The 25,224-nt window shown below is 35.6% G+C and overlaps 1 long non-coding RNA gene across 2 annotated transcripts in view; it reads left to right on the forward strand.

The window, feature by feature from the left end:
* Positions 1–990: 990 nt before the first annotated feature.
* Positions 991–25,224, forward strand: part of LOC112994972 (uncharacterized) — a 42,604-nt gene continuing 18,370 nt past the window's right edge. The window contains exons 1-4 of one of the 2 annotated variants that reach the window (XR_010387983.1): positions 991–1,109; positions 2,489–2,564; positions 21,136–21,263; positions 23,236–23,483. This is a non-coding gene — a long non-coding RNA (uncharacterized LOC112994972). The remainder of the gene's footprint in view (positions 1,110–2,488; positions 2,565–21,135; positions 21,264–23,235; positions 23,484–25,224) is intronic. The other variant, XR_003262069.2, reaches the window with a different exon arrangement.

Below are 25,224 nucleotides of genomic sequence, written 5' to 3' on the forward strand. Positions count from 1 at the left end.
ATATGGCAAAATTAATGTAGCAAAAGGAATCACTTTTATGGAAATTACCTTAAAGAAATGTGGCTTGAGTGATGAAGTTTCTCAGGCATTTTATGAGGTCTTGTATTAGCTATTCTATGGCACAAGTAATTGTAGGCCTGGCTGATATATGCATAATTATTATTGTATTGTGTAACTAGTTAGCCTCTAAGGGAGATCTCAAAGGCTGCGCTTGGTTAAGTTTGTTCAACTTAACAACTCCCATCGGAAGGCTGGCTCTGTAACTCCCTTCTGAAAGCTCAGTATATGCAGTATTAGAACTGTAGCAACGTGGTTCCTAAAAGACTTAACTCCGTGTTTGGTTGTCGTATTGTTGGTTGTTGGGCTGTGCCTGGTCACTATAACAGAAGACAGAATCTAAGCTACTGGGATTTTTGAAATTGTTATCTGTGTGATTTAAAGGAAGGGCAAGGCAAGTTACGTTGATGTGTGAAAAGCAAACTGCTTAGCATGGGAGAAAAGCTTATTTATACCTGGCATGGCTGCATTATGTGAGAATCCATGTTTTGCCAAATGTATTTTGCTGAGCCTACTTTTCAAAGCTAAAATAAACTACTTACTTATGCACATGAGAAAAGCAAACTGCTGGCATTAAACATCAATTAATAAATATTTTAAAATAATCATTTTTCAATTCTGCTGATTTTTCCTGCTTCCTAGACTCCTCTTGAAAGTTAAATTTAAGACTACTTGGATGAAATTCCTTTTCCAGGACTATGCCAAAATTCTACTGAGATCACTCAATTATCTACTTAGACAACTTGCAGAAATGCCTATGGTGCTCAGTATTTTTTTTTTTTTTTTACTGTACATTAATGATCTTAATTTAGAACAAGATAAAGCCCTTTTCAGCAAATCATTTGTTTTGAACATGGATTAGAATATGAGCCTCCTGCCTCCAAGAGCAAAGGTCTTTCTTGGCTTTGGAAATATTTACCGGTAAAGAGTCAGTAGAAATGAAGGGAGACACATCTGCAAAGCAAGGAAGCACATTCCAAGAAATACCACATTCTAGTCCCTGCTCTGAATTTACCAAAGATGACTTTGAAACAGACTCTCTTATATGGCAGGTAAAAGGGGTGACATAAAGGGGAGTAGATGGAAAGGTAATTCTTAAATTACACCTTTCTTCTGCTTTTATTTATGTTTCCATAGCAAATAATTTTGTTTTCACCAGGAGGAAAAAAAAGCTTCTTCTCAAGCTGGAACAATTTTTCTATAAACTAAATGTTTAAACAATTCTTTCCAGCCATTTTTTCGGCTTGGCAGTCAAATAAAAAAAATCTCCAGCCAATTCACATAGCTCAGCTGAAGATACATTTCAGATTTAAACGATCACACTTTTGGCTACTTCTCATAGAAATCTTTTATTTAATTTTCAAATGATATTTTGGAGGATTTTTATTCTTATGATTTGTTAATTTCAAACTAATTTATCTAAAACATGCAGCTGACTTCAATATACTGTTGACTATAATATATGAGAAGTCATTCTACACAGACTAAATTTAATCAGAAGTGTGTTACCAATCTACTCCTGTATCTATTACTCTAAGTGTTTCTAGAGCAGGGAATGTGATTTCTCACAGGCACTGGTTAGTGCTGCTTAATTATTCATCCTGAAATTTAATTTCAAAGCTTGTAATCATTTAACTGTTTAAAATGGAATTTGTCACTGAAACAAGCCAAGAGGAACTAGAGCAATATTTAACACTCTTCATTTTAGATTCAGCTTAGCTTGGAAACTGGCTCATTTCATACACAGTCCCAGTGGGCTTCTGGAACAAGGCACCTATGAGGTTGTTTATTTTGGTTTGGCTAGAGTAGGTACTTATGAATGGAAATGTTGTTCCCTGAGATGCACTTTTTTATTATTTTTTATTTTTTATTTTATGAAGATGTCTCCTATATGTGAGAGGGAGCTGTATCTTGTGTCTCTGCCACTAGCCGCAGCCTATCAGAGCTGCTGAAATGCATGCTTTGCAATACCCCTGGTTTGTGTGGTATTACCTACAATGGAGCTAGTACACAAAACAAAAAGTCTGTGACTTGAACCTCATGTGTGCACAGAAAATGAGGAAAACCCTTTTTTTATGCTGTCAGTCTTCAGACATTGCTACTTAGCATATTACAGCAAGTGGGCTCTATATACCCAACATTCGTGCTTCAGCGTAGTCAAAGAAGCAGGATTTAAGGCAGTATGTGCTGTCTGTGTACTTGAAATAGGCCAATACTTGGTGTCAGCATGAACTCGTAGCAAACAGCTGTCCTTAGAAGCATCGTTGTTGTCTCCTAAAATGGTTTACTGTGGGCCATAGTTCCTTGGCATACTTTGCTTATCTTTCTTTGCTAAATAAAAAAATAGCAATAAGATGTCATCAGTTAAATGTTTTAAAGAACATTCTCCAGATCTCTAAGTTAGAAAGTTAAATGTTACTCTTTAATGTAGGTATCCTGAGAGAATAATTGGGCACTTCAATATGGCTCTGTTTTGGAGATATGTGGAAGGCCAGAGCTTAAATTAGGTATGTACAACTGTGCAGTGTATTTCATAAACTGTGTGTGGAAAATACAACAAAATGATGAAAAGTAAAATGTGAAGTCTTTTTAATGCCATGTCTGTGCATTTGTGCTGTCAAAGCAGGATAAATCTGTCAATTCAAATTAAAACAAATCCTTTGAGAACATATTTGTTGATATTTCTATTTCAGGTAATCATATCCTTTAACATAAATACTGCTCTCAGTTTTAAGAGAAATATATGGGAATAATTATTTTCATACTGTATGCTGAAGCTGTTATGCATAGACAGTAAGTCCTTTTGCTCTGATAAAGTAATTTAAGAAAACAAGAATAAAAACAGACTTAAGAAACTTCTTACTATTTTTGCACACCTTAATTTAGTAGTTGATCTTTATTAGTTTATTTCGTGTTTAATTTTTTTATAAACCATAAAAGATTAACAGGAATAAATGATAAGAAATGATAAGAAAAGATCAGCAGGAATAAATGATAGGAAAAAAAAACCCTACATTATTTCTTGTTCAATTTATTTGTGGACAGGCTGCTCTATCTCTTCTTGCTGTTCATATATACTATGCTGATTGTCTGTATTTCCAGTGTCTATGAATTTCATGGCCTAATAGATCAATTTGACCAAACGGACTCCTCCTGGGAGAAAACAGTGTATCCTGATTTAGAAGCTTATTTGAGAGAATTTGAGGATAACATCCCATGATCTTTTATTTGGAAAATGTAATAGTTAGCAGAGATAGCAGAATGGTTAGTTAATAGGTTAGTAAATTCTGACTGTGGTTTGGTTTAGGGGATTTGTCCAATTGTATTTGTGCAAGTATTTGCCTCTGGATGTACACACACTTCTTACAGAATATTTTTTTTTATTCAATTGTGTTTTGTATTACACAGATTAACTAATTATTTTCAGGCTTATTTCATGCTAGAAACAGGTGGGAGGTTCTTAATTCCCAGAAAAAAATATGGTTTTGCACAGTTTTGGAAACATTCTGCATTTATATTTTTGGTAGTACCTGTAATAGCTAAAAGAGTGTCAGAAAAACTTCAGTAATCTGCAGATTTATAGTTCAGTCAAATCTCTTCCTATGAACACGTAAGTATTATGGAAGTCTTTTGAGTTTAACCTATGTTTTTGAACAGATACAGGCATAATGTTATTGTGTACTTATATACAGTAGCACTGACACAGAATATTTTTAACATTTTATCATTTCACATGGCCCTTCATCACCTGTTTTCCTGAAGGCCTAGTATTATATTCTCATGTCTATATAGCAAACTAAATCAAGAGTAACATCACTGAAAGTAATACAGCATCATCTTCACAAAGCTGTTAGAGAAAAAAAAGAATTTGACATCTAAGTTTTAATGGTCAGTTATGTAGGGAATTGACTAATTTTGTTTCTTTAATTTAATTATGTGTCTTTAGTGGCCATCATGTGAGGACATATTATTTCTGAAAAGGAAACAGATGTCAGTAGGATTTCCACTGTGAACCTGCAAGACAGACATATAATGCAGGGCTATGGCACCACTGCTAATATATTTTATAAAATAATTAAATTAGTAAGCCAAATCTCTCTCTTGTTATAAGTTTACTGAAAGAGTAGAATTACGACAGACTAGTCAGCTCTTCTGCTTGTGTAAACCAACAGCAAAGAGAAGAAATAAAAGTTTATGCCCACTGACATTTCTTCTACAAGCATTTTAATAAGTGCTAGGCAATCTGCTACACATCGGCTCAGAGCTGTGGGGGAGTCAGCTAAATTCCTAGATTTATGTGCAGGACTAACACCACTTTCAAGTGATCTCATCTGTAACACCATAAATGATTACACCTTTTTTCCTGTAGAATAAGATCTAAGAACTGAGACTTAGAAGAAGAACAACTTCTGTTCTTTTGGTTCATCAAGTAAACAGCTTGATTTATTCTAATTCTTGAATGAAAGCTCTGCTAAAACATTTGCAGCTCTTTTTCTTCTGCAGATTCTCTCCTGTGATCAGTGTTCCTTAGCAATGCAAAGGGGTAACTTTGAAATGAATCAGTAATATTCTGCTAGAGTGTAAATACCAGTAATTGGGGAATAAGATTTCAAGAAGTTTTCATTTAATTAATGGTAGTAAGGAACAGTTCCCTGAGTGTGGGCACCATGCGAGGAGACTGAAATTACATGAAAGCAATGTTAGGTCAGCTTTTAAACAGTTCTGGTTTGAACTTAATTGGTTTCTTGGGATATTCTACACAGAGTTAATATTTGCTGTTAAATATTGTGTTAAATTCCCAATTTGGTAAGTTCTTAGATAGCAAAGGGGCCAATATTGAAGAAAAACTGGCAGAATACAAAACACTGAAAAAAATGCTCACTTAATCAGACAAACAAAGTTCATTGAACAGTGATATTTATCTTTTTAAAAATAGGAATAAAAGAACATAAAGACAGCATTTTTATTAGAGCGTATGGAAATGAGGTACCCATCCACATGTTCACACATACACAATTGCTGTGTGAAACTCACTGCTCCAAAACAGAAGGAAAAGACTTGGATAAACTTTTTAAAGGAATAAAACAATATCCAAAAACATTTATAAGATATTAATTCTCAACTATATTGATATCATAATGACTGTAATATTAAAAAAAACCCCTCAGCTATACAGTCTCCTTAAGTCTTTGAATATAAATCAAAAATTATGTTTCTAGAATAAGGATTATACTTCTCCCTGCTCACAGTATTCTAGAGGTTTCTAGAGGCAGCTCTGAAACAGCCGACAATGACTGCTGTCAGTGAGACTCACAAATTAAATAAATGTTTAGATCACTTGATGTTACAATTTCTTCATTCCTAAAGTAGCTGTTTGTCAAATTAGCTACAGTTCTTCATTTTATTCTTTATATTAAATACGACAAGAGAGCAAATTGCAGTGATGAATATAACCTTTCTAATGATGCAGTCAGGTCATATAGATTCCTGTATGCTCAGTCATCCAAATAGAGGTGCTATACTGTGCTTTAAGCGTGGACCTACAATAGCACTTGAATTCATGCTTGGATAGTATCAGGTTGCTTAGGCTCAAGTCAGTGCTTAGGTACAAGGCAGGCCAGGACAAGTATGAACCTCCATTGCTGCTCAGCCCAAATCCAACGTCAGATACTCACTCTGCTGTCTGATAATGTCGTGCAACTAGCTTCGTGGAAACAAGTAATCTAGGAGCTCCATCTCAGAAGACCTAATGCCCTGTACCACAAGGAAAGGCTGCTGATTCAGAAACCTAGCAGAGTTAGCAAAGTGCGTTCACCGTATGTCACATACCAGGGAGACTAATGAACAGCTCTTGAGAGCTCCTGTGAAGAACAGAAAAATAACCAATATAATCTGTAAATGGATTTACTAAAAACTTCGTTGCAGTGAACGTCTGTAGTAAGGAAAATATACTATTCTAGAAAAAAAGGATATAAAATGGTCATAAAAAACTGACAATAAGAAAAAAAAAGTAATTAACTTTTCATTTCTACTTCTTTCCTTCTCTCCCCAAATTCAGCTGCAGAATGTTGGAGTATTATGTGCTGTGTTTACACTAGATCTCTCGCTAAGTTTGAAGATAACCCCAGAGAATCAACATACAATGAATCTTTGTACATCACATTCCAGTCCTCTCTGTTACTAGAGGTGTACCAGTATTAGAACACCTCTACCAGCTTTTTGATAGAATAAATTCTTTCTCAGTAAGAAAAAATTGTTGTAGTCAAGCTTCTCTTTGAATGAAGCCTCGTATAAAAGTCTGTCAGGTATTGCAGGCCTTCAGTACAGATTAGAACACTGTTAAACTTGCTGCTTCTCACTTGTTCTCATGTTTATAATTATATCTGAAGTGTTCTCATTGCTTCCAGTAGTTTAGTCTTTAATATAATTAGATGTAGTAGTTAGGCCATTTGATATTGTGTAATGTAGCAGCTTTTTTTCAAGCTATATATCTATGCAGGCAAAACAAATTCAGATTTTATCCAAACAAGCAGAATTCCTGCAAGACAATTCAAGTTATAATCAATTTAGAGGTATGCCATGGGCAAATTAATATTGTGCTTCATTAGACTGTCTTGGAGATTAAGGATGCTTGGCATAAACATTGGTAGTAATAAAAAGCACATATCCTGAGGTGTTAGATACATACAGCAGGGCTGTCTCCATGTACACTAAATTAGAGTCCACATAGTTGAGCAAAAATCATCCTGATAGATGTTTTCGTAACCAATGGGCTGAAGATTTCTACTTGTCATTTTGGGGAGACTTTGCTATGATGGCAGTAAGAAGATACTGTGGTGTGAGGACAGTACAATAGGAACATATTAATAAGAAATATTACTGAAAACAGCACAATGCATTTGTCAGAGTATAGTCTTAATAGCTGCTGACAACACCAGCATTTCTTACTCCAAGAAAATGTTCAAGCTGATGTAAGATTTACTGGATTAAAAGATACCTTTGTTTTTAAGCTTTGGTTTTGCTGGATAAGAATCCTTTCTTCAGATATCTTCCCTAGATGTATCTGAAGAAGAAAGTGGAGAAGCCTGTGAGATTTCAGCTTACTATTCCTGTATTAGGAGATAGGATACATCTCTTTTTACTTTAAAGTTCTTTTGCTGTTGGCTTTAGGCTCAACTCTGGCTTTAGCCTTTATGTCCAATGGCTATATGAGAGTCACACTGCCTGTGGCCAAGTTTGGACACGTGTTTTAATGAGTATGGCACACTATTACTTGGAGGTCACTGTGACAGGGTCCAGCAGTGCAGGCTGCCATTTTTCTAATCACTAGCATTAATATTCTCCTTCAGATGTCCTTAAGGAGATGGATTTAATAGGCTCCAGAGTAACTAGAGTTCTAGTTCTAACAGTCCAACCCTCTTGTTTCATGGCTAATTGCATGAGTGCTTTTCTGTTTTGTGCTGTAATTCAGTACAAAAGTACTGTAAAAGAGTACTTTAATTTCAGGTCAGCATTACTTGCAAATAACTGTCATAACATACTGTTACTAACTGTTCAAGTGCTAGATTGATTTGTCTGATTGGAAATTGCCTGTTGAGCAGTCAATACTGCTTGTCTTTAAAACTTTGTAAAGTAAATTCAGGGCTTGTGAAGTTTGGCAGCTTCACAAGCGCTTTTGACTACAGTCCTCTTTCCACAGGACAGCAGGAGCACAAGTTTTTTCTCACTACCCATTTAGTACGTCTCAAAATACTATTGAGTGAAAGGATGACTAAGGCTTTGTCTGCATTTGCTCCTCTGCTTTTCTGGAGCACTGTTTTTGCTGATGCATGAAGTACTACATAAAGACCACAAAAATTACCTAAGAAAAATCACACCTACACAACAAATTTACATCTGCTCTATTAAGAGAGTGTACCGTTTCCAATAGTTAGAAGTAAGAAGATATAAAAACAGAGCATGCATACAAGTTAATTTCCTGCAATTAAGCACTCTCTGCAAGTAACTCTTCAGGTCAGTGTAATGACAGTAAGACTTCACACTCTTGCTACCATCCCAGTGAAATGTCATAACATAATCAACAGAGTAGGAAGTCTCGTTCATGTGTTCCACAGTGAACCACAGGGATTAATTTGCTGCCACTTCCAAAAGCTACAACATACTCCAAGGGAAGTCTTATTCAACCATATGTAATGAGGAACAAACAAAATTTGTGTATTTACAAATACCCAGAGCTATACAAGATATAGACGAGGATGGGTATAATTTGTTTTCTCTGACTTGAAAGTCATGATCCATGAAAGTCACAAAAAATGCCTGTGGGTTTTGTTTATGAAATACAGAGGAAAATCAATTTAATTATAAAAATCCAGACTTTCCATCAGTGTAAGATATCCTTTAATTTCCTCACAAGGAGTCACTGTTTTGAGAGAAAACAATTTCAAAAAAACCCCAATTATTTTTACTGGTAGATTTAGTTAGATTTTTACTAGGTAGCTTTAGTTAAGTTTTTATTTAAAATTCAAGATTCCTACATATAAAATTTCTTGCTGCTTGCCTTGGAAATGCCACAAAAGATGAATCCTTGTTATACAAGTTTTTATCTTTCCTTTGAAGGGTTTTTTTTTTTTTTTTTTTTTTTTTGCAAATGTTGAATTTTTAAATTTCCTTCAGTCCAGTCTTCTGCAGCTACTATAAATAATTTCTTAGCCTATAAATCACATTGTCTGTGCTTTGAACCAAAGTTAATGTTTTTCTTACAGATGTTTCTTGTGAAAAAGCTTCTGAAATAATTTTATCATTCCATTTGGTAGTTCCCTTCTGGACATCTTCTACTTCATATATACAGTTTACCTAATTAGGGAATTAGAAAACTCAAAATAATGTGCACTGGCATCCTTTAGAAGAACATCTTACTGGAGCAGAAGGAGAAACAGAAACTTCTTTTCTACTACTTACACTGCTACCTACTTGAACATTCCAGATATTAATTCTGTTTGTCCTCCTGGCAAAAATTGATCACTATCTTTAATTTATTTTTGATTTGATTTGATTTGAGTCTTAATTTGCCATCTTTTCCTGTCCCGTACACAAAAGCTAATATCTGCAGTCTTTATATTGTATCTGCATAGCAACCAGTGCAGTACAAAAAAAGGAAGAATGGTGATTTGTTTTGATTTGGTGTGATCTGTTATGGTTTGAGGGCCAGAAAACGTGTACCTATTTGATATAAACACATGGTGCATGGCTAGGACCAGCAACTGGCGGGAATGTCCAGTCTGGTTGTGTGAAACAGATTTCTGTAGAGCTGTCCCAGATTGCCTTGCTTTTACTAACTGAATGCCCAGCAGGTGTTGTGAGCAAACCGCTGGAAGATTCTGTGGCTACATTGCAGATGGGATGCTCTAGGCAGCACTCTTGGGTGCAGCTTCAACCTTGGTCCCATTAGGAGGGAAACTGCTTTGAGTGTGCCAGTGCTACACTTGAGGGTGTACCATGTGGTTCCCCAAGTGTAGATGTAAACCAAATTTGTCCCCCAAAGGAACCTCTCCAGTACTCTAAATAACTAATATAGACGCACTGTATGTTACTCACAACATACTAGGTGCAGCCATGATCTGATTAGATGGGCAGGGAGAGATTTCTTGAAGTAGGCATAGACCTCTTCATCCCTGCTTTTCTCCTTGTAAATGTACCCCTGCCCCACGTAAACAGCATGTGTCTCCCTCAGTTGCATTTCCCAGTGTCACAAATGCAGCAATTCCGAATTACTGGCTCACAGAATAGAAGCATATGTTTCAGATCCAGAAGTTCTGAGCTTAAGACTCTGTGAATAAATTGCTCAGAAATGTTATTATTCAGAGAGGAGTAATACAAAGTTAGAATAAAGTACTTCGAGGTCTACCAAAGGCAGGAACCATAGGTTTAATGTCACAGTCTGCATCTACTGTCTCACTCAGGTCTGCATATGATTTCAATTCGGCTTATTTAATAATACGTCCTTTCAAAAAGGGAAAACTGCCATTGACTTTAAAGGGCCTTTGGATCAGACTGTGTGAGGAACAGAATTTGAAAATGTAAGTGCTATTATCTTAGCTGAAATGTACTGTATTTCATAAATTAATATGGTGTCAATTCACAGGAGATTATATGCCTTCAGTCAGACCACATTTCTGGAAATGTTCTTATACCTTAAACTTGCTTATAAGACTTTCACTGCACTAAGGTCAAACCATCTTATTTCTAATATTTTAATATCCCTAGAGCTATTTTCAAATAATAAAAGTTTGCTTCCTTTGCCCCTGTGGAATCACTTCTGAACTGTGAATCTTTACAAGTGTTCTCTGATTTCTGTTCCCATTCCTGCTCAGAAGTACTTCCTGAAATAATCCCTGATTTTCCAAGGACTCAGTTCAGAAGAAAATCTGACTACTCAACCTACGCACCAAATACAGTCAAGCTAATTTAAGTACCAGAAGCAAGACAGATATACAAACAGGGAAAATAAACCTGAGCAAAATCATTACATGGTTATACTGCTTACAAAACTAGCCTCGGTAAGGCTGGCTGTGCTAGCTCTACATCGTCTCATTGTAATCTCCTTCCTGGGCTGTGAGTCCATGAAACCTGTCGAGCTAAGAAGGTTTCTGCTAAGACTTTAGGAAGCCTCCAAGAATGCACCAGGTAGTAGTGCAGAATACTCAATCACTGTTACCAGCTACCAGAATTTATAGCCTTTTCCATACAAAGGCAGTTTGCAATTTTTAATAGCGTATTAGTTGTAAGGAGTACAGTTATTAGGAATAAAGTAACATAAAGATGGACAGTTTACGGAGCTGTGCATGTATGTTTTCCTGTATGCATGTTTGTCTTACAAGAAGCTTCTCATCACAAGCTTTTAAGAAACTCAAAAATGAGTGTTTCTAAGAAGAAATAAATGTTAGTACTCAAAATCTTCTATAAAACACTTTCTATAAACTATATTTATGAAAGCTGAAGATTTCAAAATATTTATTGGGAAAAATTTTTGATAAAGAGGTACTGAATACTTTAAAAACAGATGCTTTTCATGCAAAAGAAAGAAAGGTGAAAGATGACTCACTTTATGCTATAATTAATGGCTCTGATAGCACAACCTTCTTTGCATATTTAGAATAAGTAACTTTGCATTCTTCTAAACTCAAGATACTAGTAACAAATCTTAGGAAATGTATTTCCATTAGAGAAGGATTAGACCTAAATGAAAATGATCAATTGTGCAAAGGGTTTTGTTCTTTGAGGGGATACTTTTTTTAGTTGTCTGAGTTCCTAGATTATTTTATGTTATTTATAGTGCATTTATAAGTTTCTATTAATTTTTTAAAATATCTCTTATAGAGCATAAATGCCAGTAATAGGTTCTTATACACATTTTTTAAACATTACATAAAAGAAAAAAAGTATGGAAAACAGCATAGTAGAGAAACTATAAAAATTGCAGTTCAGAGGATGTGTAAACACATTCATAAGTTTTATAATGAATTGTGTTACATCTTTTGACACTCAAGACTAGTAACAGAAAATAGAAACTTTTGGAATGTAGCTTTTTGTGTTTCTCAATTATTAAAAACATCAAGAATTTCAACAAAGGTTACATTTTCCAAGCTGTAGATGTTGCAGGTATTTCTTAGAACTCAATATTGCTTATAATGATGTCTTAAAATAAGAACAAGTTATACTAGTTAATGACCACTCCTGTTTGAAGGAATTCTGCTGTGTTATTTTGTTATTTTATCACAGTTTATTGGAGTTAAATAACATTCTTCCCTTTGCAATTCTATGATTGGTAAGATTAATCAACAACCTCCGTTTAAAATGAAATCTGCTTATTTAACAGATAAAGTACAGTTCAGGAAAGAAGGTTTTTAGAACAATGAATGGCTTAGTCACATAGGACATAGCCTGGTGGCTCATTATGGTCCTAGGTACTAGGATGCCTTTGAAGTGGCAAGATCAGAACAAAGCCTGTTTTGTCCTTTCCAAACAAGTCCAGATTCTCTGAGTCTGAAAGATTTAGTTTGGTTTTCTCATCTGCTGTTGTCATTAGTGGTCTGGGACCACAAAATCTACTCTCCCATAGCACATTAGAGTTTCTCAAGTACAAGCTAATATAAAGCAAAGTCAGAGTCCCTTTTTTTTTAATCTGTGTGCGGTGTGCTAGTAAAATTTCTACTCCTCTTTGTATATGAAATACCACTGGGCAAGAATGAGAAACACCAAAACCAGAAACAATAGGATTAGTGACAAAAAAGCAATGCCACATCTGTCAGATTGAAATTATATGTTTGATAGGGCAGCTGTAATTTGTGTATCTAGAAGACAGATAATGTAGAGCACCACTCCGATATTAATTGGCAAACTTCTAAAAGCCTCTACTTACACTTATCCTTAAAGGAAAACCCCATGAAAAAGTCATAACATTCACAATCTTGATTGTGATCCTGTTGCTGTTGATCAAACAGGAAAGGTTCCTCTGGGTGGAAATCAGGAATTTAAAAATTTTAAGAAAAAAAGTAAAACTTCATTTCGCCCAGGAAGGACAGATGTAGGCAGCCATGCTTTTTGCTGGAAAACATGTTAACACTGGAGGCTAATTTCAGGTCCAAAGGCCTGTATTTTTTTCCCTTCAGTGGAAAGCAACCAAATCATTTTACCAACCAACAATCATTTTAGATGAATGTAGCTTTTACTTTTTGTTTTTATAAGACTTACATAGACATGGCAAAAAATGCCAGTCTGTAGTAAATATTGCATGGTATTCCTTGGAACAAACATCAGATACATTGTATAAATAACATTGTGTGAGTACCTATGCTGATTTGAAGGTAGAGGTAATTTACTTCAGCAATCCTTGAAATGAATTCAGTCTTTAATCCATATAATTTTATATGTTTAAAATACATTCATTTGGAATAACCACAAGATTATAAAGCAATTTTTTTTTTGCATTTCTGCACCTGCCATTAGTTAGATGGACAATTTAAATCTCTCATGAATTAGGGAAAGAAAACTAGACACAAAAAATAAAGCCAAGAAAGAAACAATGTGTCCTTAAAACTACAGGTTGTAGTATATATATATGTATACACATATGCAACTATGTTAAAGGATGTAAAGGATGCTACAGTTTGCAGGTTATCTACTGAGAAGTGAAGAACTGTCAGAATAACAGATAAAACTAGCTATAGCCCCCCTGCATTTGTGTATTGTGATATAGTTGTGTCTTGTAGCACAGAAGAAAGCCTTGGAAAAGCAGGAAGGGAATCCAGATTTCCAGGGTCCTAACCCAAGGAGTTACCAAAACAAAATATTTTTGCTCTCTTGCGGCTTGTACAGCAAATGAGACAGGAATGCTGCAGAACAAATAACATGCAGTTTTATCTTTAAAAACTATGAAAATGCCATGCCAAAATTTCAATGTGAAGATAACTCTGGCTTTTCTCAGTTTGAGAGCTGAACCCACACTTACACTCATCGCTCCCAACCCCATGTTTTCCTGTGATGTTTAGTGAGGTTTTGGGAAGAGACAAGCAGAGAGTAAGAGAGTCCAGCCTTCACCGGGTTACCAAACAATCTTACTTCATATCTGCTCCATCTGAGTGACTCAGTCCCTAAACTGGTGGCTCTTTTTTTTAGGATTGATCTTTTGGCCTTATAAATGCATGGCTACTCATGAGCGGAGGTGTCCAACGCTTTCATTGAGACTGTGCCCTGGCTGGTGACTGGGGCCCACTCCTGCAAGGGGCTTGTCAAACCTCCCCCCTTAGGAGTGTTGGCAGCTGAAGCTCCCTCCTTTCCCAAGAAGTTCTCAGGCGGCTGGCACGTTACAGCCCAGGTAGGCTGCAGTGGTTGCTGCCAGATGACTCATTCCTGTTCCTCACCACAACTATTCACACAGAATCGAGCAAGCTGTCCACCTATAACTGCATCACTGCAAAGTTTTAGGGGAGAAATGTGTATGAGGACAAGCAGGGAAATACATACAAGTTTTAGATGCCAAGAGAGTAAGGCAGTACTAGATGACAGATAGCCTGTATTACTGTTTGCAGTTTAAGTAGGCTTAATCCTGAATTTTAATACAATTTAGAAGATGTAGTAGAGAAATTAAATTAAAATGCTTCTTGATTTCTGTTCATGTTCACATATTTTAATCTATTTTGGCATTTTAACATTTTTCATTACTAATAGTTTAATCTGGTGCATATGTACAATATGTATGCATATGTATTTGCAATATGTATGTATACCTTTTGTGTGTTTGTGGACGTGTGTGTGTGTGTGTTTGTGTATACAGAAGGTGAGAGAAAGCAAGAGATGCACATATACAGACCTATATAATACTTATAATGTCCATGTCACCCGCATTTCTCTGAGTTTCACTAGATCGTAGAAGTAAGATTTTGTGAAGCACTCTTGAAGCATACTAATTGCATTTAAAGGCTATTACTGAAAGTCGAAATGTTACAGGCTAATATCCAACTCAGTTGCCAGGCTTCCGGTTACAAGAGGAAGAAAATATTAATCTATTCTAGACAGTGGTGTAAGTTCCTGGGGATCTTTTTAATCTTGTACAAATATCCTGCAATAAAAAGTTCCTGCTAACTTTATTACCAAAGGACAAAGTAATTAAAGATAAGGTCAAAGGAAAAGATCTGCAAATCTTTGATGTTAAAATGCATATCACCATCCATCTGAATTGTTTTTTCTGCAGTTTAATTATATAAATCTAATTTTAGAATATTGTTTCCATAAAATTTGGAACTACTCCTCTAGAGTAGATGAACATCTACAAAATATATGTTATTTAGATAAATAAAGAGCAATATATGCTAGGCTTTTAGTTTAAGGAACGCAATTTAAGTAATTGTCTTTAAAACAGTGCAAATGATACCACCTTACCCTTGCCTCTGCACTTCCAGAGCTTTAAGTTGTCACCTCCAGAACTACTGTAATTCCCCAACAGAGACTAAAGGTAGGAAGAGAACAAATTGTATTTACTGTTTCACTCTGCTTAGTTACAAATCTCATCACTGCTCTGAGCCCATGTCTAAACTGTTTTCTTCATTAGTTTAGGGCATCAGGTGGGACCTTCATCTTTAGTAACTTGCTGGACTTCACCTAAACTCATTGTCCTCAGAGAGAACTGTGCAGGTGAAGAAGAAAGTGGAAGGACAGTGGTTTGTCCAAGTTGTTCAAACAGTGTATCTATGGCAGGAGCTGGAAGTAGAGCTCAGAATACATTGACGAACTAGACTGCACTGACCATACAAAAACAAAACAACAAAAAAAACCCCTTCTTAATCATTTAAATAAGCATTATTTTGCATATATCAAAAACACTTAATCAGTTTGTCTTCATTAGTTTAAAAGCTATTGCCAGACCTCCAGGCACCATGCCATGTAGGAAAATGACTGCAAATATCTTGGGTGAATTTGTTGGTAAGCCACGTTTTGGAAAATTGCTTCTTCCTCCTGAAAAAAAAAATCAAATCATTAATTGAATGGCATGTAGTTACTATGAGGGGAAGAAATTGCATTTTCATTTGGATTTGGCTACTTCCAATTGTATTTGCTCTGGCTTTGACACTAGCAACTAACCCAAATTATGCTATGCCTAAAGCTTATGATTTACATATCTCTTGGGTTAGCCATGAGGTAGATTGTTCCAATATCTTATTAATGTAATTCCAGTTAAAATTAAGGGATAGGATTCATATAGAACTAGTATCACACTAAACAGATGAAAACAAGACATAAGAACAAGAAATATGGGCATGCTGGGAAGCAGGACATGCTCGTGTTCCTGAAAGATAAGAGAATCCCTAAAGCTCCTGCTGTTTTTGTAAGGGAAAGGAAGAGAAATTAGTGATAACTCTCATAAATAAAATGAATTATAAATTCTAGTTTTTGGATCAAAACACCTGGCAAAGATGAAAACAGAAAAATATATAACAGATAAAAATAAGAAAGTGGTAAAAGCAGGCTAACCCCTAGATACAGTTATGAAAACAAAGTGTTAGAAATGTAACATATTAACAGTGTGCAATCTCACTTTGCATCTTATGTCTGTGAAATTTTGTGCCTCAAAAAAACAAAATTACTGCACAGAATAAGGTGGCTGTTATTTATTGATCTCTTTGAAACATATGATACCTAATAATATATGGAAGTAAGAAAAAAATCCAATGTGTTCAAAAGATAAGAGGAAAATAGAATATCAGGGTCATTAAATCAACTCCCTTGCTACTTCAAGCAGCTGTATCATAGATTCTTTTTCATAAACTTATCTAGCTCCAATTTAAAATAAGTGATACTGCTTGTCCCCTACAGCTACTTCTATAGAGAATTGTGTTCAAAAATACAGGTGGTTAGGAGCCGCCTTTTTATTTTCACCCTAGATGTATTCATTTGTCTCCTAGTTAAGAAGTTAAGATAGCCTAGGCAGCATTGATCTTGCTAAATGAAGCAATTTTTCTAGCTTCCCCTCACTGAATAGGTTCTTACCTACCCTTAATCATACAAATCCTCTGTTTCAGGTGAAATTGAAATTATTCTGGACCAGAACCTGATGGAGTATTTTATATGAACTATACTCATTAGCTTGTCTAATTTTACTGATACTTCCCTATTTGTAGTGAACATGCATTTTATGATAATACCTGTGTCTGTTTTGAATCCATTATGTTGCTGTCTCATTAGTGATGATGTGATTAAAACCCTTAGACTTTCTCCTTTGTTGATTCCAGTTGATGAAATCCTAGTATATAGCAAATATTAATCATTACACTTTGTTTGGCTAAATTTCTTTACTCTCATTTTCAAGGTCAGCTACCGTTTCCCATTTGATTTCTCTATCTGCCTTGATTGACAATATTCCCATATTTGGCTAATCTGTGTTTGGAAATCAGTCACCTTTGTAATCAGATAGTTACTTAGAACCTGAAAAATATTGGTGAGATAATACCCTGGTGTGTGTAGTACCAGCTTGTAATAATTACTACTGCCTAAAAAGCTAAGCATACTACAGTTGAGGTTCTCCTCTGGACAAATTGAACTTTATGGCAGTTTGAACCCCTAGCTCAATAGGGGTAATCATCACATCAGGAATCAAAATTAGCAATGTCTAAAACTGAATGTTAATCAACCTGATCACTTTTGCGTAACATTCTCTAAAGTAAGTGTAAAATGAATTCTTGATTGGACTGCTTAGAAATAACACCAGGTCACGCTTATTGGGGGACTGATACATAACTTTTTTTTCTTTTGGGGGGCAAATAGAAACTTCTGTAAAGTAGATAAGCTTAACTAAGCAGTTGCCCTATGTTCCTTTTACAGTCGATGAAAAAAAAATTGTTGTAGAGTGCGATTGATCTCATCCTATGTGATATACCTAAAGTAGTTCAACTGAATTGCTGTTTAAAGATGTCTTTTCTCTCGGACTGTAAAAGAACATGGACTAAGATGCATGATTGGCCAAACGGGCAGTTTTCCTTCATTGCAAAGTGGAATGATTTTCTAGTTTTATGATTGCAGTTATGATGTAGGAAAATGACTAAAATATTGACTGTTCTGACAGAAGATACACTACTTGTTGATCTTATAATTAATGAGCAGTTTTCAGAGCATATCATGCTTCTTGGTATATCTACTAAAATCCAAAATCTGTTGTTTGTCCATAATTTGGAAAATCTGTGGATTTGATTAGAATCCTGGGAAAGGCTGTTTAAACAAGCTAAACATTTCTCAGGTACAGTGATTTTTTTCCCCCATCTTATTTTATATCATTCATATATATACAAAAGAATTCTTATATATAATAGAATGGTCTCATGTTTTCCTCTAGAAGAGAAGCACATGCCACGAAATGTGTTGTTCTTATTACCATAAAGATTGATATATTCATCCGAGGGATAAGCTTTCTCCTTCTTTAGAAGGTCCCATTCAGCCAAGTAGGTGTATTTGTTAACTCTGACATTCATCTGTGCCTTAGCTGATGGTTTATATATCTTGAGCCTAGTGTCTTGATGATGAAGGCTTAGACCGTGTGTGTATTTGGTTCAATATTTTATGTTTAATCATTATAAAAATTTAAGGAAGATTCAGTGTGTTCAGAGTTGTTGCAATATTCCATCTTAGGTGGCATTTTCTAAATTCTGAGGGTTTCATGCTCAGCTCATTGCTGAGATCCTGCTGAGAAGTGGTGAAGTAACTGAGATCAACTCACTGTCAGGCAAAATAAGACAGAATTTGTCAGTCAGAAAAGGCAGAAAGTCATACATCAGAATTCTGCTTTATGAGAATTTGTTTTCAATGAGAAATCTTAGAATACACCTAAATATAGACTAAGTTGACCATGAATGGACACATTTACTTATCAATGATTTCACTAGGGTAAGGAAATGAACCATACGATTTCCTCTGCTCACCCACAGCACCTGTTCATCAGCTAACTGCTCTGATCTGTTCTTTACTCCAGAGTCATTTTCTCCATGATGAGATAGCTGCAGGTAAAGATTTTGGAAAGCCACCTGACACCTGCTGGTTATGAGTCCTTTCCTTTACCTTGTAGCTACATAGAAATGCTGACCTGGACGTCAGGGCACTCTGCTAGACCCAGAGGTTGGGGGACAATTACTCCTTGGATATGGATTCAAATGACATCCATACATTATACTTGGATACACTGGGAGATGAAATAGTGATGTTTCATAATTTATAGCTCTTTAGTGAGATTCAGGTGAATCATAATGTATTTTTTCCTTCTGTCTATTGATAGGAAATAATCCGTTGGTGCAGATAGCATGGTTTCATGAAAGTGGTTTTGTACCCAAGTTCTGTCCTAAATCTAAATTGAAGCAGATCTAGAACATTAGTCCAGTCAGATGCAGTGATAGCCCCCCCTTCGTTAGTTTCTTTTTCACCTTGTTCAGGAACAGGAGCTCTGAACAACAACTTGTTATGTATCAATACAGCTTTTGCATTTACTTTATTCTTTCTTATAAAAGAACAGCATATTGTTAGATCGCTTTGATCTGTGGTTAGAACAGGTTGGTTTTGTTACTTCCTAGACAATCAGCTTCTACTAATTAGTTATTTTAAGGACATTCAGTTATTGCTTGTTAAAGCATAGCTTTTCCATCAAGATAAAGAAGAACTAATTTAGTTTTGCACAAACTCTAATAGTGATATTTGCTGCAGCATTAGCAAAGCACTGAAACACATACTCTATGTAAAAAGGCTCCTGACTGAGAAGAATGGAGTAGTATTTCCAGTCACTCCAGTGTCACTCCAGTAATCCAGTGATAAGATATCACGGACTTTGGGCATACTCAGTGAGCCCTGGTGAGCTGTGCTTCCTGTCATTCTAAAGTAAAGATGCATTATATGTTTACTATCCTTGCCAAGGGATGTCTCATTGAATCATGTAAATTGAATGGTATTTGTATTTTTTTCAGAGCAGACTGAAATACTTGATGTTTAATGCAGTGCTAGTCTAAACTGAGAAATGTCTGTCCATCGAACATAGATCATTTTGTTAGTAGGCTTTTAAAATGCATGGAGTTGCTGTCTCTTTAAGGCTTTATACCAAAGCAATGGGACTAAATATGTAATGAGGAACAGCTTGCCAGAATGGCAAGGATAGCAGCTGGACTGAGGCAAACACCCTTTTTAAGTGAATCATTGGCTGTGTATTCCATAATTTCTAAGCTAGGATTCATGGCAACTAATTTTAGCTACTGAAAAGTGAAATATCTAGTCTACATTAGATGAAGTTTTAACCGACAGAGAGAGAAAGAGAGAGAGACAAATCCAGAGAGCAATTCATTTAATCTTAAAGTAGGCAGAATAAGTGATTATTCAGGGTTGCTTTCTTTGATGATGGTGAGGGCCTTGATGGCCCCCTTAGTCTGGAAGTGTAACTGTTAGATGGTTAAAGTCATCTGAGTCTCACCTTTTAGCCTTTAATAACCTCCTTTGCATTAAAACTTCTGACCAGAAAGCCTTTATATCTCATTGTGAAAAATGTCTAGTTGCTTAGTATCTTTACTAACAATGTATCTACTTTTAATGAATATGATGAAAGATAAAAACTTATCTCAGTAAGAGTCAAATTCTTTTTAACAGGAACTTGAAACTGTCATTGTCAGAGACATCTAAAATTTACATATGTAATTCAGCTGCAAATAAGGAACAGAAAAATCACATATTCATATTTTCATCCTTACAATATCTATGCACAGCAATATGTGGCACCAGACACATCTTGTTATATAATAGAACTAAACTAGGAACAAGTTTCCTACTGATTTTTTCAATGAAAGAATACTTCAAATAATGTGCAGCTTTGAAGCAGTTGGTTGTTCAAGTCACGACTCGGTGGTGGCTGAGCATCTGCAAAGTGTCGTATATATCTATAGTGGATGACTCATTTCCAGTTTTATATAGAGATATATGCGTCACATCTTTGATTAATGGTGCTGGTAGTGAGAAAGACAATATCTGGGAGAAACTCTGAGGAGGTCACTGCAGTCATACTCATTTGTCAGATAGAGTCTAGTGACGTACATAATTCTTGTAATTGCTTTAAATTTCCTGGCTTGAAATAGCTTGCTTGCATACTAGGGAAGGAGGCAAGTTGTAGAGAGTTCTCTGCTGCAAAGGGAAGAATTTCAGATTTCAGTCTAAGCTGAGGCTTTTTCAACATTTAATATGCTTTATATTTTCCAAGTTCTGCAGAAATTTGAAGGACAATGTGTCCTAACAGGGGAACACTGTGTCAAGGATCAGTTAAGCATGTGAGCTGCTTCCTGACCTAAATAAACTTCTGGAGGATATTGTCATACAAACAGCAAGATTCTGTTTAGCAAAGAAGACATTCTTGGCTATATTTTCTATTTTGGAAAAGTATCTGTATAACGTCAGATACATTTTTCAACATTTTTCTCAGCTCGATCTCATTTCCACTGTCTGGCATCACCAGGTTCTTTTTTTCTGGATGTCTGCACAATACTGAATACTTGTTCAATGTTTTCCATTCAGCATCTGTTAGCTACGAAATACAAAAAGACTGCTCAGTGTTACCCTACTCTGGTGAGACTGGGAGTGAAAGGGATGGGCAGAAGCATCTTGGCAGTAGGACCACATGTGGATTTTCAGTCATTACAAAGGTGAGTCCATGGCCAAATGCCAGAAGATTCCTGCTGTTTGAAATATGAGAACGCCACTTCCAGCCAGCTGCCTGCATGCTTTTGTGCCTCACTGTGGCAGATGCAAACCACTGATAGATGCAGGCATCGAATGGACTCCTCCATCCCTTCCTTAATCAAATTTGGGAATCCACACACTGACCACTGAGATTTTTTTCTTAATTCAGTTATGTAAAAATATATCCAATTATCTCATGGCAGGATATATTTCTCAAAACAAACATTAAAATTGAAATTAAGGCTAGCAAGTCTTATTAATCTCTTCTGCTCAGAAAACTAGGCATGGAAATGAAGAAAAAAGTGTCAGAACGTTACAAACCAATTGCTGGCATCTACTAGTTTATGAAGCAAAATGGTGTGCAGTTCATAGAGTTTAATGCCTGTGCTCTCTTGTAATTGCACTAATTTTAACAGCAATTTATTGTTTCACGTTAATGTGAATCAGGTCCTAATGTCTGAAGCAGTTAGCTGGGCAAATTGCAGACTACCTAGAAAAGTATTCGTTGCAGTACGTAGTGAGAAATTAATCTCTCTAAAATTTTGTTTATTCAGCATTGGTCACATAATAAGAAAGCAATCAAAGCACAAGAGAAAAAAAAAGTTACTTACACTATTTCCCCTAGGGATATATTTTAAACAACACTTCTACACTGAATAGACTACATCATCAATGCCGGCTCATTGACTTAAAACTTCCTATGTGCAATGCTTCTCATGTGCAATGGAGCAGGAAATCAGTTGGCAAACACTGGAGGAATTATCAGCAATCTTGGGTAGTATCTAATGCTAACTAAATAGATCAGGATTTAGTAAAGGCACTTCAGAAATACACAGGGGGGAAAAACGGCAACAGCCTGAAGGAGGAGAGACAGGATGACAACACAATGTGAGATGCTATGTTTGCTGGGATAAACACTCTAGTTTACTTGCATAAGAGAAATGAGTGAAGGGAATTATTTTAAGAAAGGTCATTACAAGGTTATGTGAGAAAACCAAATTTTGGTAGTTTTCGATGGGAAGCTTTCCAGACCAACTCTGCAGGCACCAAATAAAACTTTTAAAGTATTACATTCTTTTGCTTCCTGACCTGATATGTAGTTCTAAGGATAATTCCTGAGCAATTTGATCTGTCTCCTCTAAATGCCAGTAATTATTTTTTTGGCTTCCTCTTGTTTAGCAGTTTTGCATGAGGGGAATGTGAAAAACAACAATTGATTGCTATTGCAAGTACTTTATTTTTAATGATATTCAGAACATTAAATGATGTCCATAAATAATTAAATGGAAAAAGTCTGCAACAGGGACAAACGTACCTGCAGTTGCATCCTCACCTTGTTTGTGCAGAGCCAGAGCCTATTTTACGTGCAGTGTGTTTCCCCACATTTTTAGAAGGGATATATTAGGTGCTTAGGGTAAAAGCTGTCTTATCTACATTTATAAGAAGGCGTAGAGAATTTTCATTGTGCTAGTATCTTTAGTGAATATATATTAAAAGATGCAGCTGATTGAAGATGCCTATATAAAATAAAGCTTCTATAATCATGTTACTTTACAGCAAAACTACAGGAAAACTACAGGCTTTTTGAAAAAAGAAAACAAAACATTTCAAACTGATTACTTGCAGTTATGTGATTAAACTATTGTCAACATTCTTTCCATTCCCAAGATAAAGATATTGAAAAATCACATTCTTGAGTTAATGCCTGAGTCCACCAATGCTGAAATGTAATATGATAATGAGGTCCCTAGTGCAATTAAATTTTTATGAAGCTCAGACATGGTCATGGATCTCATTTATTAAAAGGGAAAGGTCAGTGACATTCTCATTTTTAAACAGTTGAGTAGCTAACAAATTGCCTTAAAATTGGGAGAATATTATTTATCCAAAATAATCCCCCAGTAATTCATAGGCACTTGTCCTTTTCCTTCCCAGTGAAGAGGCCATTTTTTGCATCCTCTATTGGGTTGTGCCGGTGAAGAGCCACAGAGACACACTGATGAGCCCAAGTGCTTGAGTCCCGGGTCCGGCTGCAGGCAGGGTGAGCCAGCGGCGCCTGCGAGAGGCTGTCCGAACGGGGCAACACACAGTGACTCTTCCACACAGTGTTCTTCTCGTGCCCCATCACTTGCAGTTCAGGCACTGCCTAATCCAGAGGTACTGTCTACACACCAATTTTTAGGGTAGGTAGTATACTGTAAGTATATATTCTGGTTATAGTCATATTACCCATTCAGGATTTGGACTAAGATAAATCACTTCAGAGTTTACAGATCAGATTTTGTCTTGTCAGAACATATCTGGGCCTTTTTATTTTCAAAGTCCTTGGTAATCCTGTTGTCTCGTTTCTCTCTCTTGTTCTCTCTCTCCGTCTGCCTCTTCTGACCGTAGCTTGTTACAACAGCTACAGTCAACGATGAAACAGTCCCACACAAACACTATAGGAAGATAAACATACTTTCCTGGCAGCAGATTTCTCTGAAAATCCTTTCTGCTTGACATCAGAATGGTATTGATTTGCTGAATTCCTAAAAGTATCAAGTATAAGACTTAAATATGGCTTAAAATTTCTAGGCAACGGCACAGGTAAAATAGGAAAGAAAAATGTAGGAAAAAAGAATCACAACATCCCTGAATAGAGGGAGACAGAGAACACAGTAAAAATTATTTATACTTTATTCACCATAGATTAGACAGGTCACTGACCCGAAAAAGTTATTACTTTTTCAGTAAAGTTATTACCTTTCTGTAATAACTATGTTGCAAAAGCATTTATCCAGAACTAAGAAAACTAGTTTCAAGGTTTTCATGCTTCTAAGGGATTGGAAACCACCTCAAGTCAAAGAAGGAGCCCTATTCCACATGAGCTCTTATCCTATGAATCTTAGATTGTTTTCTGCAAGATGTAGAAAATCTTTCCCAGAATATGCACTGTGCCCTTGATTCCGTAGCCCTTGTTGTAGACATACTCGTTCCGGAGAGCAAAGGAACACAATCAACATGAAAATTCTTCTGCTGCAAGGTCAAGGTTTTTAAAGATGAACCTCCCTTCCCTTCCTCCCTCAAAAGAATCAATTTTGATAAGAATTAAAGTCTTTTCACTTCTTCCCTAATAACGTATTTCCTTTTCCACTGTAAAAAGGAGGACATTAAAGAAATATAGAATGGGGGGGGGGGTGTCTAACTTAAGGTGTGAAAGTTATAAACATTTTGGAAATGTTTGTCAATAACATGAAAAAATGAAAATTTTAAATTAAATTCAAAAATGTATTATTTTCAAAAATGTTTTTACAAGCTCATCTGCAGCCAGTTTACTTGAAACCCTATGTGGATTTTTTTCATATAGGCTTCATTTATCAAAAAATATACTCAACTTTTTATTATCTTAGATGAATTATTTATGTTTGGGATTAGTCATACTGTTAAAAATGTATATTAATTACTTTTACCTATGACCTGATTTTATTTTTCAATTTTATTTAGTGTGATCTTTTCTCTTAATATGTATATTTCATATGGCACATATACATGATTACCTATTATGTACACACACATATTACACAACTTTAACTTGATTCTCTCATAGCTGAGAAGTGTCAGAGAACTATTAATTACTGTATGTGCTTGTATCATCTATACCTTCTGGTAATTTAAATATGAATCAAATTACTCGTGTCCACAATGAAACTAAGCACTATATGGATTTCTAAATAATAGGTAAGGAAGGACGTACTAATTAGACTGTATCAGCAGAATGATTGAAATTCTCTTTAATATAATTCTTTAATATAGTTCCTTATGAGATTTTTTATTTTTGAGATTAGAGTATAAATATGCATTCTCAAGATTTGACCACAACAATCTGACTTAAAATCATGGTACAAGCCACACAATTAGTTTATAGTTTTTTATATTTAGCTCAAG

The sequence above is a fragment of the Dromaius novaehollandiae genome, chromosome 2 (genome assembly GCF_036370855.1).
Source record: "Dromaius novaehollandiae isolate bDroNov1 chromosome 2, bDroNov1.hap1, whole genome shotgun sequence".
In the NCBI taxonomy this organism is placed as follows: Eukaryota; Metazoa; Chordata; class Aves; order Casuariiformes; family Dromaiidae; genus Dromaius; species Dromaius novaehollandiae.